The 19,449-nt window shown below is 43.6% G+C and overlaps 1 protein-coding gene across 1 annotated transcript in view; it reads left to right on the top strand.

Moving 5' to 3' along the window:
* Positions 1-19,449, top strand: part of LRMDA (leucine rich melanocyte differentiation associated) — an 861,351-nt gene that overhangs the window by 377,045 nt on the left and 464,857 nt on the right. The window lies entirely within an intron of this gene.

The following is a 19,449-nucleotide window of genomic DNA, read 5'->3' as shown; positions in this document are numbered from 1 at the left end:
TCTCCTATATTCATTAATGCCCATGAATATTAATACACTAGACAATGCCTTCAGTGTGTATTTTACCAGAATTTTGATCTGGTCAAACATTTTATACTGCCAACAAAGAAGACTCAATTTCTCAGTGGAATATATTGTTATAATCTAGGAATTGCTATACAGAAAGTTTTGAGTATGTTACATATACAAGCATTAAATTCTTAAATAATTCTTAACCTCAGTGATGAACCTAAATTTACTCTGCTTGGCTCTCTATACATGGCATTTCAGGGTACAAGATGTAGCATTTCAATGTATAAGATATATGTAGTGAACATATGTATTAGTATCTTCATTATTATCATCCTTTTTTATTGCTTGGCTGTAATTTTTATAAAGATAAATTATATTGCTTTTGTGTATGTGTTTTTGTGGTATATGTTCAGAAGCCAAGCACCCTTGGAATTTACTAGCTTTGCAGAACTCTACATGTGTACTCATTATTACTAATTATGTAAAAAGATTTTTTCAGTACTGTTGAAAAAAAAAAGTCTCTGCTTTTGAATATGCTATCTAGGTTGGTCATAACTTTCCTTCCAAGGAGTAAGCGTCTTTTAATTTCATGGCTGCAGTCACCATCTGCAGTGATTTGGGAGCCCCCCAAAAATAAAGTCTGACACTGTTTCCACTGTTTCCCCGTCTATTTCCCATGAAGTGATGGGACCGGATGCCATGATCTTCGTTTTCTGAATGTTGAGCTTTAAGACAACTTTTTCACTCTCCACTTTCACTTTCATCAAGAGGTTTTTGAGTTCCTCTTCACTTTCTGCCATAAGGGTGGTGTCATCTGCATATCTGAGGTTATTGATATTTCATTACTAGTCTATAATTTCGTATGGTCATGTAACACAGTTTGTATGCCTTAAATTCTTTTAAATTCTTTGAGGCTTGTTTATATCTAAGAATGTGGTTATTTTAGTAAATATTCCATGTGCATTTGGAGAGAGTGTATACTTTTGCTGCTGTTTTGTATAGAGCTTCATGATATCATTTAGGCCAAGTTGGTTAATGGGGCTGTTTAAGTCTTCTACATCCATATTGATTTTGTCTACTTGTTATATCAGTTTCTGAGAGGAGAGTGATGAAATCTCCATCTGTATCTGTGAATTTGTCCATATTCCCTTTCAGTTCTATCACTTTTTGCTTCGTGTATTTTGAAGCTCTGTTGAAACTCTAATGTTATAGGATTGTTATGCCATCTTGGCAAATTGACCTGTTTGTCTCTATTGAATCTCTCTCTCTCTGTGATTTTCTTTCTTAATATTTTATTTATTTATTTGCCATACCATGCAGCATGCAGAACCTTAGTTCCCAGAGCAGGGAATGAGCCCTCGCCTCCTGTAGTGAGCGCATGGACTCTTCACTGCTGGACCACCAGGGACGCCCCTGTAGTGTCTCTTTATCTTGGTGGTGGTCTTTCTCCATAAGGGGTGCGACTTGCTCAGTGATGAGCCTTTCTGCAATCTCAGAAGACCGTTAATAGACTGGGTCCAGCACTGTCTCCTTTCTAGCCCACAGGGTAGGAGTCTTGATCCTTTTAGTCTCTCCCCAGATATAGTGGGTCTTTATCTGTGCTCTCACATGGCAGATTTTGCTACATAACCCCAGTGGTTTAAAGCTTTTGTTCCTTTAGGTGAGAAGTTATTGTGAAGAACTCTGTGTTTTTCCAGTAGCAGCATCAATCCCTTTCTCTAGGCCTGTGCTCTTGAGGACAGCTGCCCTGGACTCCAATCCTGCCCCCAAGTCTTTCTCTTGTGAGCACATATTGGTGTCCTTAGAGAAGAGCAAGTGTAAACTCCCCTGTGTCTGCAGCTCCCAGGAGTCTACTTATTCTGTCCTGCTAGCCCACACTTGGATTTCCACAATCCCCTGAAAATGCCAACTTATTCTTACCCACATGTTTGGAAAGCTCATCTTCCACAGTTTCCTGATAGGATGAAAACAGTGATTTTGTGGATTGCCCACATTTTTCTTCTTGGTGGTGTGTGAGTGATATTTTTTCCAGCTTTCTATATTCTAGGTGGTAGCTGAAAATCTTAGTAATTCATTTTTATTTTATGAACATATTGACCTATAATAGATTGGAAATTTAATTCAAAATAACAGCAACAATAAAAATTTTCCTCCACTACAGATTAAGAAGCACCTATCTATACCTTTCTGAACCAATTTGTATTTTTACATGGTGTAGTTAGATTCTCAAATTTATTACCTGGTAATAAACCTAGCTTTACCAAAATTCTAATATGGTAGAATTTGATGATTACCATCTGTACTCATCCTGTTATCTGACTCTCTAAAAATAATTTATTGAGGAAAAATTCATGTAAGATAATATTAACCATTTTGAAGTGAACAATTCAGTGACCTTTGCTACATTTGCAATGTTGTATAACTACCACTTCTGTCTAGTTCCAAACATTTCAGTCATTTCAAAGTTCCTTACACATTAAGCAGTTTTCTCCTATTTCCTCCTCTCCCTAGTTCCCACGATCAGCAATTTACATTCTGACTTTGTAGATTTATCTCTTCTGGATATTTCCTATAAATTGAGTTTTACGTGACTTTTCTAAACTGATTTATTTCACTTAGCATGATATTTTTGAAGTTCATCTACATTATATATCTATTGTATTCCTTTGTATGGCTGTCTAATATTTCACTGTATATACAGTTATCCTTCTGTATTTTTAGGAGATTGGTTCTAAGATCCATGGATTCTCAAGTCTTTTAAATAAAATGATGTAGTATTTTCTTATAACTTATGCACATCTTCCTGTATTCTTTAAATTATCTCTCAGTTCATTTCAGTCATGTCTGACTCTTTGCAACCCCATGGACTGTAGCACACCAGGCTTTCATGTCCATCACTAACAGTTTGAGCTTGCTCAAACTCATGTCCATTGAGTCAATGCTATGTAAATAGTTGCCTGCCTGGGAGAAATTCAAGTTTTGCTTTTTGGAACTTTCTAGAAATTTTCTGGCTGAATGTTTTCTATCTGTGATTGGTTGACTCCATATATGCAGAACCTGCAGATACAGAGAGCTGATTGTATATAACAAAATTTATCAGTTCATTTGTTAATGGATGTTTGAACCATTTCCATCTTTTGGCTATTGTGAATAGCACTGCTGCGAACATATGTGTGTGTACTTTTCTGGGTACCATTTCCGTGTTTTGACTGTATACTTAGAAGCAGAATTGCAGGGTTGTATGGTAATCCTGTGTTAAACTTTTTGAGAAATCCATTATCTCCTTTTGATCCATGTACTTTAATCATATCATTTTTGAGTTTACATATTTCCCAAGGGCCCTGAGATTTCATTTATTGAAACAAAAAAGGAATGGAAGTCTTCTTGACTTTTCTCACAAGTATACTTCCCAGGTGCTCCCAGGATGATTGTTCCTGTCTCCTTTAGGCCTCTAGCAATTTCCTAAGCTTCTTGCCTGGAAGACGTAACATGGTATAGTGCAGTTCAGCATGAAGAATTTGTTACTGACAGTCAGAGCTCCCTCCAAGTGTAGTAAGTTTCCCCATTATGAACAGTGCTTCAAGGCACTCAAGTAAGGGATTCCCATCCTGCAAATGTTGGGCTCCCTGACCTTTTTCTTCTGAGGTCCAGGGAGCCTTTGTTTTCTCACTGTAGATGTGGCATGTGGAATCTCTGAAGCCTTTCTGGCTGTAGGATTGCATGTGCAGGTTTTAAATAAAGGCAGCCTCATGGATTTAGTCTTACTCTCACATACTTCCTGAGACTGATGAACATGTTTTCAGCCCATTTGGTTGTTACAACACATTGCAGTGATGTGAGAGTAAGTCCAGGCCTTTTTCTCCAGTTGTTGTGAACAGTTGTATCCGTCTTCTGACCCTTCAAGCCAAAATGACCATGCATTTTCTATCAGAGCCTTAGCAGCTTCAACAGAATACAGACTGGTTATCATCCCTTAGGCTAAAAGCTTCCTACTATCCACTTCTTACAGGTAGGGGTGAAATCTCTTCTAGATTTATCTGCCTTTTTAAAAAATGTGTTTATTTAATATCTATTCATCACCAGAACACTAATACTATGCAGGCTGGGACCACAGCTCTTTTATCTTTCCCGGAACTTTCAGGGATGGCATTAGACTGTGTCACCTACTTTCTGTTTGCCATCTTAGGCTATCTTTGTCATTTTTTATCTTGCTCTGTGTTCTGAAGGGTGGGCTCTGCCCTGACTCCTAGGCTCCATTGCCTTCTGGCTTCTGATTGGGTTTGGACAGTGAGCAGTATCACCCAGATCAGAAAATTGTAGGAGAGGGAAGTAGAGCTATTTCCTTTCCTGTTCTCACCTGAAGTGCATGTGTCCACCCAGGACGACAGTTGAGGTCATGCCGTCCCCTCCATATTTTTTTAGCTCTAGATCTCACATGCATCTTAGTACGGAATTTCTGCTGTTGCAACCCTCTGGCCTTGGCATCTATGTTGATTTTCTTTCTCTTGCCCATGCTGCTGTAAATAAAAATCTTCTTTCCTTCCTTCCTTAAAAATCCCAGGTGACCCTGCCTACTGTTTTGTTTTTTTTTTTTTTTTTCCATGTCCCTGCTAGTGTAACAAAACAGGTTGAGCTTTTGAGTAGATGAGTGAATGGTTGAAAAGATGCCAGAAAGAGTAAGGGTCTCTCCACGTGACTTCTGCACTGACTTCCCATTTCCCTGGAAGGCCCTCCCTTAGATTGCCTCCCTGCCTCCCCTCTCCTACATTCTCCCCACTCAGTCTGCTCCAACCACACTGGCTTCCTTGCTGCTTCTGTAGTGTAGAAGTCCTGCCTTCGTGACTTTGCTCTAGTTATTGCCTCTGCCTGAAAGACTCTTTTCACTGATACTCATATATAGAAATTCCCTTACTTTCTCCAGGTCTTTCCTGACCTTTCCTTTTCACCAAGACTCACTTGAACCACTCTAATACTGCCCAGCTACCCCCTATCAGTATCGCCCAGTAGTCAATGACCCTGTGACCCTGTTGCACTTTTTCTTTTTCCAGAGTACTTACCATTTCTAAAGAAATTACATTGAATGAATTTATTATGCTTAGTATTTGTCATTTGTCTTCCCTGCTAGAATTTGAGCTCCCCAAACAGAGGAGTTTTTATATATATTTATATATCCTACCACAGATGTATCCTAACCTCCTGGAATAATGCCAAGTTTGTAGTAAGTACCTAATAGGTTGAATAGTGGCCTCCCCAAAGATATGTCCAGCTAGGACCTGTGAATGTGACCTTATTTGGAAAATGAGTCTTTGAAGAGGCAATTTAGGAGTCCCAAGATGAAATTATCCTGAAGTAGGTTTGGCCTTAAATTCAGCAATAGGTTCTTACAAGATAAGAGAAGGGGAAGCAGAGACACAGGGAAGAAGCTTGGGGAGGAGGAGGCAGATGCTGGAGTGATGTGCTCCCAAGTCGGTGAACACCTGTGCCGTGAGAACCTGGGAGAGGCGGGCAAGGCTTCTCTGCTACAGCTATTGGAATGTGGAGTGCAACTCTGTTGATACATTGATTTCTGGCTTCTGGCTTTCAGAACTGTTATGGAATAAATTTTTGATGTTTTAAGCCACCAGATTTGTAGTGAGTTTTTACAGCAGCCTTAGGAAACTAATACAGTGCCCAATAAGCATTTATTGAATGAAAAACTGAGAGAGTAAATACAAGCCTTGTTGACATTGCCATGACCTCCATTTCAAATAATGCTTCTGCTTTCAATGGTTATCAGTGCCTGTGAATGAATGTGAACAAACCTGACATTTAAGAGGTATTTCAGTTTTGTGTATGATCCACTTCTACAGTGCAAACCTAAGCTCCTGAATATTTTCACACACTGTACTTAAAAGCTTAAGGTCTTACTTAGTCCCCACATAATTGTTTTCCATCTCAACCCATCAATAGTGTGCTGAGAGTGAATTCACAAAGTATTCGTTCTTCAGGCAGTGGATGAGAACCCCTATTGGTCTCTAGCCGTAAAATATCCCTGTGTCATTTCCCCACTTCCATCCTGAGTCCCTCCTGCTGTCCTTAAGCTAATTCTCGGTTATTGTATCTTTGGAGGAGCACGTCACAAGCCACAGTGTGATCACCCCTTGTAACTTGACAAGGGTTATTTAGTCTCCCCCAGGCCCACTCTTGGTGCGTGCTGGGCTTATGATGCAGTGTGGTACTAACTATTGGCTCCTTGTAGGAGACGGAAGGTAAATCAAATTGAAAACACCCTTCCTGTGTCGTGCATCTTCCAAATGTCCTCGGGTCTCTATTACATCTTCTGGAGGCTGCCAGATTCTCTGCAGGACAAGAGGAAGCTGGAGCAGCTTCTCGGTAGTGACAGAAGGTGCCATTAGCAGAAATACATCATCTCCCGGTGGTGTTAGCAACAGCAGAGTCCTGCTTATGTCCATCCTTTTGCCAGAGTGAGAAGAGAGTCCTCAGAGGCAGAGGCTGCTGGTAACAGAGTCTCCATCATTCTAAAATACCCCCTGGTGTCCCAAAGCAGCATTTCTGCCCAGACGGAGTCTGAACTTCGGAGAGCTTATTTCCAGTGTTGTTTGTTCACAAGAGCTCGTTGCTTCCCAGATTCTGGGGCTTTTCTAATCTGGGGGTGCAGGGGGTTTGGGTAGAGGCCCACACATGGTTAATCAGCTGCCTTGGCTGGGCTGGATCAGCCCTTCCAGGTGTTTCTTGTTAGACCTCTTCAAAGGCGCCTTCTTAGCTTAGATTTGGGGTTCTCAAACTGTAGCTTGCAGGGATTGTTAAAACAGTATTCTGAGCCCCACTCCCACAGTTTCTAATTTGGGTCTGGAATGGGCCCAGGAATTTGCATCCTGACAAGTGCCCAGATGGTGCTGAGATTGCTGACCCAGGGGCCATAGTGTGAAAGCCAAGGGCTTGGATGCTGAGAGATGCTGTTCTTGTGCCCTGTGCTATCCGGTCATCGCCCTGCTCATCCCAGCAGGCAGTGGGGCCTTTGGAGGTTGGATTGGGACCTGTTTCCAGGATGCAGTGAATGCACCTCTTGATTGTTTACATCCTGTCTGTTCTGATCACCCCTGTCTCCCCTGAGAGTGGAGACCTTCCTGCATGACCCTGGTTCTCCCTGGTGTCTGTCAACACTGTTTCCTTCCCTGGGCTCTTCAGCCCTGGGTGGTCACAGCTCCCCTCTTCCTAGTTTCTAGGTCCCTCCACATGCTGGCGCTTCCTCTCAGCCTGTGCTTTCAAGTGTCCTTTCTTTAATGTTGCTTCATTTGAGCCACTTGTATTAAATTCTGGTTCTTGCAAGGACCTGGTCCTGGAATATTTCTCCCCTCAGGGGAAAAGAGTCTTTTCTAGGCAGAGACCTAGCCAGAATCACTGTCTTTATCCCAAGAGCAGTCTTGTCACCCAAAGTATAAGGTAGAATTACTGAGAAATTGGAGAAATAAGAAATTTATACCAAATGGAAATATGGCAGCTTTATCACTGCTTATTTCAAGCTTGGGGAAATACCAGCTTCTAAATATCTCATCACCAGAGCCAGGGTAGGGGGAGCGCTTGTTTGCTGCCTGGACAAGTGTTTTTCAGTAATGGGGTCTCTGACCCAGGTGATGGGTCAACAAATCTGTCATCAGCAAGTAATGGGGTACCTTGAGCCCAACCCATGGTGCCACCATGACTGGACTATTTGTGGTCTCTGGAGGTGGGATTGCGGGTGATTTCACTTCTACATTATGCATGTTTGTAATATAAAACAACCATCGGTCATCATATCAGAAAACCATCTGGAAAACAAGATACTTGGGTAAACAGATCCTTACATTTGGGTGTGCGTGTGATATTTGTGTATACTTGTACACATGCATACCCACACGTAAAAAATGAGAGAAAAGAGTGGAAGGAAAATGACCCAGATGTTAATCACGGACTTCCCAGGTGGCTCAGTGATAAAGAATCTGCCTGCCAAACAGGAGACATGGATTTGATCCCTGGGTCAGGAAGTTCCCTGGAGAAGGAAATGGCAACCCGCTCTAGAATTCTGGTCTGGGAAATCCCATGGACAGAGGAGCCTGGCTACAGTCCATGGGGTCGCACAGAGTTAAACACGATTGAAGGGACTTCGCACTCATGCATGCATGCACGCATTAGGGAAAAAGTGTTAAGTGTGGTATAGGAAACACAGCTGAATGCCCTGCCCTCTGCTTGGCACCAATGCAAGTCGTACCTAACCTGCCACACAGTTTACATTCTACCTCCTCCAAAAGCTTTTTTAAACAGATTCTTTCCCTCTAAATCTTGGAGAGCACTCTTGCTGAGTTAGTGTTCTTATTTCAAGTATGTATGTCTTAATATTTCAGTTGCTTTATGAATTATGCCAAGATATCAGTTATGCTTTTTACTTTCTGTCTGTTTCCCACAAGGTCAAGTATAGATGATCACATTGTAGGTACTTGTTGGTCAATGGGTAGCATGTTCCTGAAAGGACAGGAAAGATATGAAAACATGAAAAACAGATCTAAATGCCATCTGCTCGTCCAGATACCCCACTGTCCTAACTCACCTTGGCTGTGGCCCTCCCTCAGCAACAGGTCAGGGCCTCCAGTTCACATTGGTTCTATGAGTCCTTAGGGCACATTCCAAGCTACCAGTGGGTCTGGCCATTAACTGTTTCTCTTGCCTCTCCTTCCAAAATGCTGACCACTTTTCATGAAGTCTGAGTAAGACTTTGTACGACTTTAATGGTGTCAGTGGCGAGGCTTTCATCCTTGGATACCTTTAAGTCTGCTGATAAAAGAAATGTTCATTCCATCCTCTAGAGAAATCTCTTGCAGGAACATACAGCAAAATCAATCAAGTCTCCCTTCTATCTAAGGAAGGACACCATCAATTGCTTCCCCCTCTGGTGGATGAGAGTCATTTCTTCCTTCTTTATCTTATGTAGTCAAGCTGTCCCTTACAACCCAATCTTTCTCATCAGATTTTGAGAACTCTTAGTTCTCTTTTTTAAACAAACAACTACTCTACCTGTGGCCATCTTCAGGGCCTTTATCTTCTCTCTTTAGTGTTGGACTTTTCAAAAGATTTGCCTCTTCCCACAGTCTCCATTTTTATACCTTCAACTTATTCAGTAACTAACTGTATTCTATATCAGTGTAGGTTTTTAATCCATTACTCTGCAACTCTATCAGATAGACAGATCTGATAGAATTCCTGATGAACTATGGATGGAAGTTTGTGACACTGTATAGCAGACAGGGATCAAGACCACCCCCAAGAAAAAGAAATGTAAAAAAGCAAAATGACTGTCTGAGGAGGCCTTACAAATAGTTGTGAAAAGAAGAGAAGTGAAAAACAAAGGAGAAAAGGAAAGATATACCTATTTGAATGCAGAGTTCCAAACAATAGCAAGGAGAGAAAAGAAAGTGTTCCTCAGTGATCAATGCAAAGAAATAGAGGAAAACAATAGAATGGGAAAGACTAGAGATCTCTTCAAGGAAATTAGAGATACCAAGGGAACATTTCATTCTACAGTGGGCTCAATAAAGGACAGAAATGGTGTGGACCTAACAGAAGCAGAAGATATTAAGAAGAGGTGGCAAGAATACACAGAAGAACTGTACAAAAAAGATCTTCATGACCCAGATAACCACAATGGTATGATCACTCACCTAGAGCCAGACATCCTGGAATGCAAAGTCAAGTGGGCCTTGGGAAGCATCACTACGAACAAAGCTAGTGGAGGTGATGGAATTCCAGTTGAGCTCTTTCAAATCCTGAAAGATGATGCTGCACTCAATATGCCAGCATATTTGGAAAACTCAGCAGTGGCCACAGGACTGGAAAAGGTCAGTTTTCATTCCAATCCCAAAGAAGGGCAATGCCAAAGAATGTTCAAATTGCCACACAATTGCACTCATCTCACACACTAGCAAAGTAATGCTCCAGATTCTCCAAGCCAGACTTCAACAATACATGAACCCTAAACTTCCAGATGTTCAAGCTGGATTTAGAAAAGGCAGAGGAACCAGAGATCAAATTGCCGACATCCGCTGGGTCATTGAAAAAGCATGAGACTTCCAGAAAAACATCCATTTCTGCTCTATTGACTATGCCAATGCCTTTGACTGTGTGGATCTAAACAAACTGTGGAAAATTCTGAAAGAGATGGGAATACCAGACCACCTGACCTGCCTCTTGAGAAATCTGAATGCAGGTCAGGAAGCAACAGTTAGAACTGGACATGGAACAACAGATGGTTCCAAATAGGGAAAGGAATACGTCAAGGCTGTATATTGTCACCCTGCTTATTTTACTTATATGCAGAGTACATCATGAGAAACACTGGGCTGGATGAAGCACAAGCTGGAATCAAGATTGCCGGGAGAAATATCAATAACCTCATATGCGTATGACACCACCCTTACGGCAGTAAGTGAAGAAGAACTGAAGAGCCTCTTGCTGAAAGTGAAAGAGGAGAGTGAAAAAGTTGGCTTAAAGCTCAACATTCAGAAAATGAAGATCATGGCATCCAGTCCCATCACTTCATGGCAAATGGATGAGGAAACAGTGGAAACAGTAGCAGGCTTTTTTTTCGTGGGCTCCAAAATCACTGCAGATGGTGACTGCAGCCATGATATTAAAAGAGGCTTACTCCTTGGAAGGAAAGTTAGACAGCTTATTAAAAAGCAGAGACATTATTTTGCCAACAAAGGTCCATCTAGTCAAGGCTATGGTTTTTCTAGTAGTCATGTATGGATGTGAGAGTTGGACTATAAAGAAAGCTGAGCACCGAAGAATTGATGCTTTTGAACTGTGGTTTTGGAGAAGACTCTTGAGAGTTCCTTGGACAACAAGGAGATCCAACCAGTCCATCCTAAAGGAAATCAGTCAAAAGTGTTTATTGGTAGGACTGATATTGAAGCTGAAACTCCAATACTTTGGCCACCTGATGTGCAGAACTGACTCATTTGAAAAGACCCTGATGCTGGGAAAGATTAAAGGCAGGAGGAGAAGGGGACGACAGAGGATGAGATGGTAGGATGGCATCACCGACTCAATGGACATGAGTTTGGGTAAACTCCGGGAGTTGATGATGGACAGGGAGGCCTGGTGTGCTGCAGTCCATGGGGTCACAAAGAGTCGGACACGGCTGAGTGACTGAACTGAACTCTGCAACTAGTTTAATTCCCAGTGACCTCCAAGTGACTAAATTCAAAGGGAACTTTTAGCGTGTATCCTGCTTGGCTTTTTAGCAGTAGTGAAATCGATTGTCTACAGCTTCTTTTTGAAACATAGTCTTTCCTTGGGTTTTCTGATCCATGTGGTTTTTTGACCACCTCCCTGGCCCTTCTTACACCATCTCTTAAAGGTTCATATACATTCACCTAGCGAATAAATGTTGAAATGTCTCTGCCCAAGGACCTCTTTTCTTCTCAGTCTGATCTCTCTTTCTTGGTGGTCTCATCCATATCTGTAGTTTTAACTATCACCTGTTTGGAAAAGACTCTGATGCTGGGAGGGATTGGGGGCAGGAGGAGAAGGGGATGACAGAGGATGAGATGGCTGGATTGCATCACTGAATCGATGAACGTGAGTTTGAGTGAACTCTAGGAGTTGGTGATGGACAGGGAGGCCTGGCGTGCTGCGATTCATGGGGTCACAAAGAGTCAGACACGACTGAGTGACTGAACTGAACTGAACTGTATGTACCCATGGACATGTCCTCTGAGCTCCTAAGGTGTCTGCCTTCTTGTTGGAGACCTAAGAGTTGACCCATTGGTCCCAACGTCCTACCAGTTTATTTCTTATTACTTCTTAAAGCCATCCACTCTCATTCTTCACCCTCATCACCCAAGTTCAAACCATATCATGTTTGTGGTTTGTATTTCTTAAATTTGGGACTACTGTAGTAGCCTCCAATGTTATCTACCTTTATCTGCTTTTAACCCTCACAGTGTACTCTGCTCCCTTCAACAGATGTTTGCAAAATGCAAACAAATCAGGTCAGTCCCCTGCTTCAAACCTTGCACTGCTTAGCCTTGCATTTAGGATGAAGAGCAAACTCTCTAACCTGGTCTACTCCACTCTGCACAGTCTAGCCCTCTTACCAACTCTCCAGTTCCATCTCACACCATCTGCATCCCTCACACACACTCCCAGACCTTCAGGCAATGCCACACACTCATACATGCTCACCTCCTTTTCAGTTTCTCTAAAATGCCAGTCTCCATCCTACCATAAGCCTTTGCCAAAGCTATTCCTTCTGCCTAAACACAGTTGGCATTCCCTCACTTAGTAATCTCGTTAACTGTCATTTTCCTCCCCCTGTTCTCAGCTCACAATATTACTTCCCCAGGGATGCCTTCTTCCAAGACCAGCTCTTGCTTTTTTTTTTCAAGGTCCTTAAAACAGCATATACCTCTTCTTCCTAGCCCTTCTTGACTTTTTAATTTAATGTGTATGTCTTCATGTGTTTTTTTGCCTATCCATTTCCTTAAATCATCTTTAAGCTCCTCAGGACAAGGGTCATAACATTATTTTTGTTCATCATTGTATCTTCAGCACCCAGCCTACTGCTTCAACCACAGTAGGTACAGAGTAAATATTTACCAGATGATTAGAAGACTTTATGAGAGGATGATGAAATCAAGTAAGGCCACAGAAACGTGATGGAGGGCACCACCACACCTAGATGTTCCAACTCCAGCCCATCAAATCAGAACCAAGAAAGTTCATTTGAAAGTCATGATTCAGACTTCCAGAATAAATTATATGCAGTTGTGCAAACATGTCAAAGTTTAGTAAATTGAATTTGTTGAATGTAAACAACTTTTGACCAAAATAATAACACAGCTTTAGAAAAAGACATTAGGCACCCACTTTTGAAGAGTTTGTATAATTTAACACACAAGAAAACTTTACTGTAATTATATGCAGACGTATACAAAGGATAAATGTTATTTACTTGCTCCAACCTCCAGAAAATAAACCTCCAACTAGGCTGCAGCTTGCTGCATTAATCCTAATTTAGAAACCACTCCCACTGAGGTGGTGGGGGCTCCGTGGGCCCCTCATCTTTTCCTTGTGTCAAAATTAGCCATTTAAATTAGAACCACATTAGGAGCTTTGGTGACGCCAACGTCATGGCCCCAGTGTGGGGAGCACTCAGAAGTGGCCACCTGAAGTTGATTAAACCCTTACCTGTCAAACCCAGTATGGTTATGTTGGAAAATCTTTAATGTAATTAAGAGAAGCACATTATGGGAGGTCAAGTGACTTGCTTTTTGAATTCCACTTCTAATCTGTCATCAAATGGATTGGAAATTGTCGGCTGGGGGTAGTTAATGAAAGCTGCATGAGCAAGCGGGGGAGGAGAGGGATAGGGGACTGGCAGGCAGGAGAGCCAGATGGGGGCTCTATCTCCTGATAGTCGTGAGGACCGGGGCTGGGGGAGACCCACCGAGCACCCTGCCCCCTCAGGAGGCTCTGGATGGGAGGCTCACTCAGCACCTGTCTCTTAGCACATGGGGAAGCAGGATAAGGGGAGGGGCCGTCTGCACAGCTCCTTGCTTATCATTAAGTGAGATCTGGGGCCTGGATGTCAGCGGCCTGGGCAGAGTGGAGCCGGCGCCGCCCTCGTCACCCTTCACTCAGAGCCGTCTGATCTTCATCAGCCTTTAGCTTGCCTTATGTGCTGATCCCCCAAAGAATGGCGGGGTGCTTCCACCCAGGGCCTCCACCTGTCCAGTCTCTGACTCCAGGCTCCTCACAGGTCCACAGCCTTGAGCACATTGGGTCTGGGGAAGAAATTCGGCATTGCCCCGAGTTTCTTCCTGAGCGTGTGGGTTCCTGGCCCACTAAACCCATCTCTCAGTGCATTGGGTGTGTTTGGGCTCCAGGGATCCTGTGCATCTTAATGCCAGAATGCTGCCTTTTAGAGATGAAATTACTTAATGCTTTGCTGTGTGTTTTCGCCTGAGGGTGCTGTTGACAGAAGGCAGAGTTTTTCTGCTCTGGTTGCTGTCTCCCTCTTTGTTTTTGTACATTGCATCTGTGTACATTAGCGGAGGTATCTGTGTTTGAAAAAGGATTACATCCGTCAGAATGTTGCCACTTAAGATTTGCCCCCTTCCTCGGAGATTGACATGAGAACAAGCACCACACTGCATCTTCACAGGGTATTGGCATGGGGAACTTTCCAGACCAGATAGGCTTTCCCCCTTGGCTCTCTTCCTAGCTTGAGTATGGGCAGAATGCATCAGTGTTGAGAAAAGAGATTTGATCTTCAATTGGGGAATATCTTCAATACTCCATGGAAAAGATTGGGTGTCTCCTGTGTGTGGTGGTCCTTAGGAGTTATTTAGAACAGAATGGACAATCCAGGCAAAGATGAAATACACAGCCAAGATTCAGAAGCATCTAAATGTCTATGCTTGGGGCTGGTACACTGGGATGACCCAGAGGGATGGTATGGGGAGGGAGGAGGGGGGAGGCAGGAGGGTTCAGGATGAGGAACACATGTATACCTGTGGCAGATTCATTTTGATATATGGCAAAACCAATACAATATTGTAAAGTTAAAAAATAAAATAAAATTAAAAAAAAAAGATTTGCCCAAAGGGTCTTAAGAAGGGCCCAGGGTTTTAAGAAGGGTCCAGGGTCTCCTGTTATTAGAACTGTGGAGAGGTGGCAGATACAGTTGAAGGGAAGAGATGCAGAAGGATGAGGCATTTATTAAGAGGGTCTCTAGATAATTTTTCACTGGGCTTGAATTTCCTTGGTTTAGAGAATTTTTAGTCATTGTCCCATGTGAAAAACGGAAGAGTTAAATGGGAGGGAGAAGATGAGGCAGAAAAATCAACCTGGAAGTAGTTTCAAATAAGAGCAGAGCACTGGTGAAAGTCATTTTCCAAGGGCCCTCCCTCTGCTGTGTTGCTTTTTTTGACCAATGAAGAGCCCCTTTTCTTATCTCCTGCTCACCCCCATTTTTCATCCACAGCAGAAAGGGCAGTGTTTCTAGAAAGGGAGGTGCGTCTCCAGGTAAAAGCTGTCCCAAGGCAGTGGCAAGAGGAGCTGCGGTGCTCAGCTCCCTCTGGATACCGTGTGTACCTCCTGGCCACAAGTTCACAGGTAAAAGGGAAAAGTTGCCCTGGGCTCCTCTTCCCGAGAAGCTGTCTGCTCACCATGGCAACCTCTTCCTGGGGTCTCAGTCGTCGGCAGCGGGGTGCAGAGTTCACGGAACTCAGCGCTGTGCCCTCCTCTCTCCATGTCTTTTTCTTTTTTGAAGGGATCGAGGCTGGTTTGCAGCACTATTTAAAGCAAAGATGCCAAATGAAAAGTCCCTGGTTTTAAGTTGGTTCTTATACAAAGCTGCTTTGTGGTTTTTTTCGGCCTGTCAGACTTGTCAGGCCTAGTAAGAAAAAGTATATTGTTCCCAGCACTTGGATTCCTTTCTCCCTGACATCTGCCACTCTGTAAAGATGATAAATTCCTGCCTCATTAGCCAAGGGTGTGGGATTACAGGCTGACAACACATTAATCACCAGCCTCTGTGGCAGGCTGACTAGCAATAGGCATTGTTAACAAAACTTTTCTAATATGTCACTCTTCTCTATGACAGCCTGTAATCAATCATTGTGATTGACGGCGCTGATAGATTACACTATTTATACTTTGTGTAATGAAAGATAGTGTTTCCACCTACTGTCATTTCTGGGCAAGTGGTGGAGGATCAGTGAATAGAAAACAAACATAACAACAGGGCAAGCCCCCATCATCCCCAAAATATCCACAGAAATACCCCACCTTCCCAAGTCCCAAGGCTGGCAGTGAGAGAGAAGGCAGGATGGATCAGGGTGGTCACTCTGGGATGAGGGGTGGTGGCCAAGGCACCTGGAAAGAAGGAGGTGTTTCAGCTTTTCTCAGGGAGTGCTCTCTGCAGTGTGTGCGCCGTCAGATATCGATAGTACAAGTTTACACAGGTAGAAGGCTCCCCCCGCAGTCCCTGTCCTCGCCCTCGGCAGCTTACGTGTGTACAGCTGAGCCTTCGGCCCCTCCTCCCCTGCCAGATGAGAGATGATTTAGATGTTGATAAAATATTTGTTCTTTCTTGGCTCCGAGGGCAAATATTATCCTTGTTTCCCATAATCGTGCAGCACTGCAAAGTCAACAGCTCCCGGAGCAAGTACAGAACCAGCGCTCGGAGAGCAGCCCTTTGCCCAGGGCTTTTGCCGGGACTTGCTTTTCCGCTCTGAAGCCCCCAGAATTGCAAACAGGATAAGAATGAATCAGCTGAGCTAAAATGTATTCTGATTCTCACATACGGGGTATTTTTGGAGGGTCCTTTCAGTAATTTTTGTTTTGTCTGGAAAGAACTTGTCAAATTGACAGGCTATTTTTGACTTCCTAATATAATTTCCATAGAGTGGCAAGTGGGGGTGATCCTGGGCTGGTATCTTCAGAGGCAAGCGCCTTTCCCCACAGGGCAGCCACACTCCCACCAACTGTGCCACACATGCTTATTTTAATCATTTTTTAAGTGATTATTTGATTTAATTTTCCTTGCTCTTGGGTAAATACAGAAAAATTCCCCATTATTAGTTCTTTAGGGTTCACAGATGTGAACCGTCATCTTTCTCTTTGGTACAAGCATAAGTCTGTGATTTTCAGGCCTCGCATTAAATGGGTTTCTGGTCTCTCTCTTTCTCTTAGCCTATTCTGTGGATTGGGAGGCAGAGAGGGGAGAATAGAAAGGAAGCGAGGACTTATCCCCGCTTCCTGCACGTTGTGGAGTTGGTAGGCATTCGACACTTCAAGGTGCCCTGCCAGTTGGCAAGGCAAAAGGAACCTGAGAGGGACCCTGAGTGAAACTGCTCTGGAGGGGAATGAGTGGGAGGAGGAGTGGGGAGCCAGCGGAGCTAAACTTTAATCTCTCTGTGAAGTTTGAGTGAGCCCAGGATGATTAATGAGAGAGCAGACCATCTGATTAAGCCCCTCCGTGTCATAGGACATGATTAGTAGGTGACAGAGACGGTAACAGTATCCAGCCAAACCCTTGTTTCTTTCACGGCTCCGGCTGTTATATGATTAATGTCCCCAAGGGCTATCTCAGGGTCAGGCAGGGGAACCTGTCAGAACAGGTGGAAGTGACAAAATGGGCAGAAACTCCTTAGGGGGGACAGGAGTGGTGCGGGGGAGGGTGGAGGGGGGCAGGGTGGCCAGATGGAGCCGGCGACCTTTCTCTGATCCGAGCAGGCTCGGGGAGCATCATGGGAATGGAAACGGGGAAGAATCACAAAACTGCAGATGTTTCCCAGGTTCTGGATGCAGCAAGCACTGCCAGCTTGGATGTGCAGAAAGCACAGTGTGACATGGCGAGTTATCACTCATCGTTTATGTGCTGGGATGGGACAGGATGAGGCTGCTGTAGGTCCTGAGAGTATTCATGTGGGGTGCCCACATGTGTGCCTTGTAAGCCTGTGTGCCTTCAGATGTACCAGGACAAGGGCTCCACTCCGCTGTGGGGATTAAGTACAAATCAAACAGTTAGAGCTGATATTTCAGTTCACTGCTTTTGAGAGCCAAAGCACATACACTATCCTTGAATGTTCTACTTAGAAAAGATAAATATAGAAGATGAGAGTGGATTCAAAGAACCATACCTTTTAGATCTAAAATGCAGGGACTTTTTTAAAATCCAGGTAACCCAGGTACAGGTGAGGAAACTGAGTCTTGAAGAAGGTAAGTGACTTGCGCAGTGGCAGTCAGGACTGGAAGCCCAGTTTTTCTATGCCTAGTTTCATGTAACAAGGCCTTGGTAAATCTGTTGATAAGAAGTTTCAGGCCTTTTTATTAGATGCGAGTTTCCAAGCAAGATTTTGATCTTCACTTCCCTTATATTCCCCGCCGTCCTTTCCCAGGAGCACTTTGACCTCCAGGTCCAAGGTTCAAACCCTGTTTGAAGTGCAGTCTCGTGGAGTCCCCTTGGGGCAGACAGTCTTCCCAGACGGCATCTTTGACAGAAGGCTGTGCTCGAATGGCAGCCATTTTGATGACAGGGTTCCTGAGGGGGACCATTTTGACATGAAAGAGAACCTGAATTTGTTGAGGTTCACTTGGCAAGTGTAGCTTTTCTCTTTCCATCTCTGATGCTCTGTCCATTACCCACATTTGAGAGCCATTCCAGGGCTGTAACTGGGGCTGATAAAACCCTTCAACCATTTTCTAGGGGGCTCTTGAGCTGCCAGCATCCCTCTCTGCTCTACGTGTCTGTCTGATAATTCTTGCTCTTATGCTCACACAGCAGTAATAACTGGGCTAGTGATGGGCTGGGCAGTAAACAGTTCCTTGCACCTGCTTTGGTCTCCCATGCAGGGGTTTACAAATTGTCAGTCTTTGCTCGGAAGAAAAAGACCGCCTTTCAGCATAGTTTTGTCCATACAAACTTAACAGGCCAAGATGGTCTTCAGTGAGCCACAGACTTAGTAGCAAAGCCAAGTTCAGTGTTGTGATCACAAAGGACAGACATGGAAGAACAGAAGCTGTATTGGAGAACAGGTGGCATGAGACTCAGCCAAGGCATGTTAATGCTTCATTCTCCCCAAAAGTTGTTTACCATGTGGCATTTTATGTGAGCTACCCTTAAATGGTGAATGAAGTATGCTGCTGCTACTGCTGCTAAGTCGTTTCAGTCATGTCCAACTCTGTGCGACCCCATAGACGGCAGCCCACCAGGCTCCACCGTCCCTGGGATTCTCCAGGCAAGAACACTGGAGTGGGTTGCCATTTCCTTCTCCAAAACTGTCCCAGGGCAGCATTGTAGAACAGATGGCTTGGAGAGCAAACCCTCCTAGAGAGGACTTCTCCTCTGGTCAGGGGATCAATTATGGATGAATAAATTCTTATTCATTTTAGAATTCTGGTGCATTTTCATTTCTGCCCCACATTTAACTCAGGTAAAATACAGCCTTACTAGAACAAGTAGAGAGTGAACTGGAGTTCCAAGCACAGTCATTTGAATTTGGCTCTTGTGGTCTTTAAGGGAATCATACAGAGGATTGAGTCACTTCCCTGGTTAAGGGAAAACATCTAGTATCAAATTCTTCCATAAACTGATGGAAAGGTTTGAGAAAACTTTGGCAGACACGGCGTGAGGAGTCGAGCCCTTGCTGTAGCATGAAGCACACTGGGAGGAGATATATGTGATGTGATGGTGATGGCGGGGGTGGGGGGCCCATTATATTACAGAGCAAATCAGTAACCTTGTGGATCATGCTGCCATTGAATCTTTCTTCTGTTATGGAATAGGTTGAGTTGCCAAAAATCAAGCCTATCCTGACCTACATAAAGAACCCACATGTCAAAATGTTGACCCATTCCCAGTGTGCACTGCTTTATGTTGGAGAATTTATAGGG

This window comes from Bos mutus, chromosome 28 (genome assembly GCF_027580195.1).
Source record: "Bos mutus isolate GX-2022 chromosome 28, NWIPB_WYAK_1.1, whole genome shotgun sequence".
Classification (NCBI taxonomy): domain Eukaryota; kingdom Metazoa; phylum Chordata; class Mammalia; order Artiodactyla; family Bovidae; genus Bos; species Bos mutus.
The sequence above is the reverse complement of the archived record's forward strand: the minus strand, read 5'-3'. Positions and strand labels throughout refer to the sequence as shown.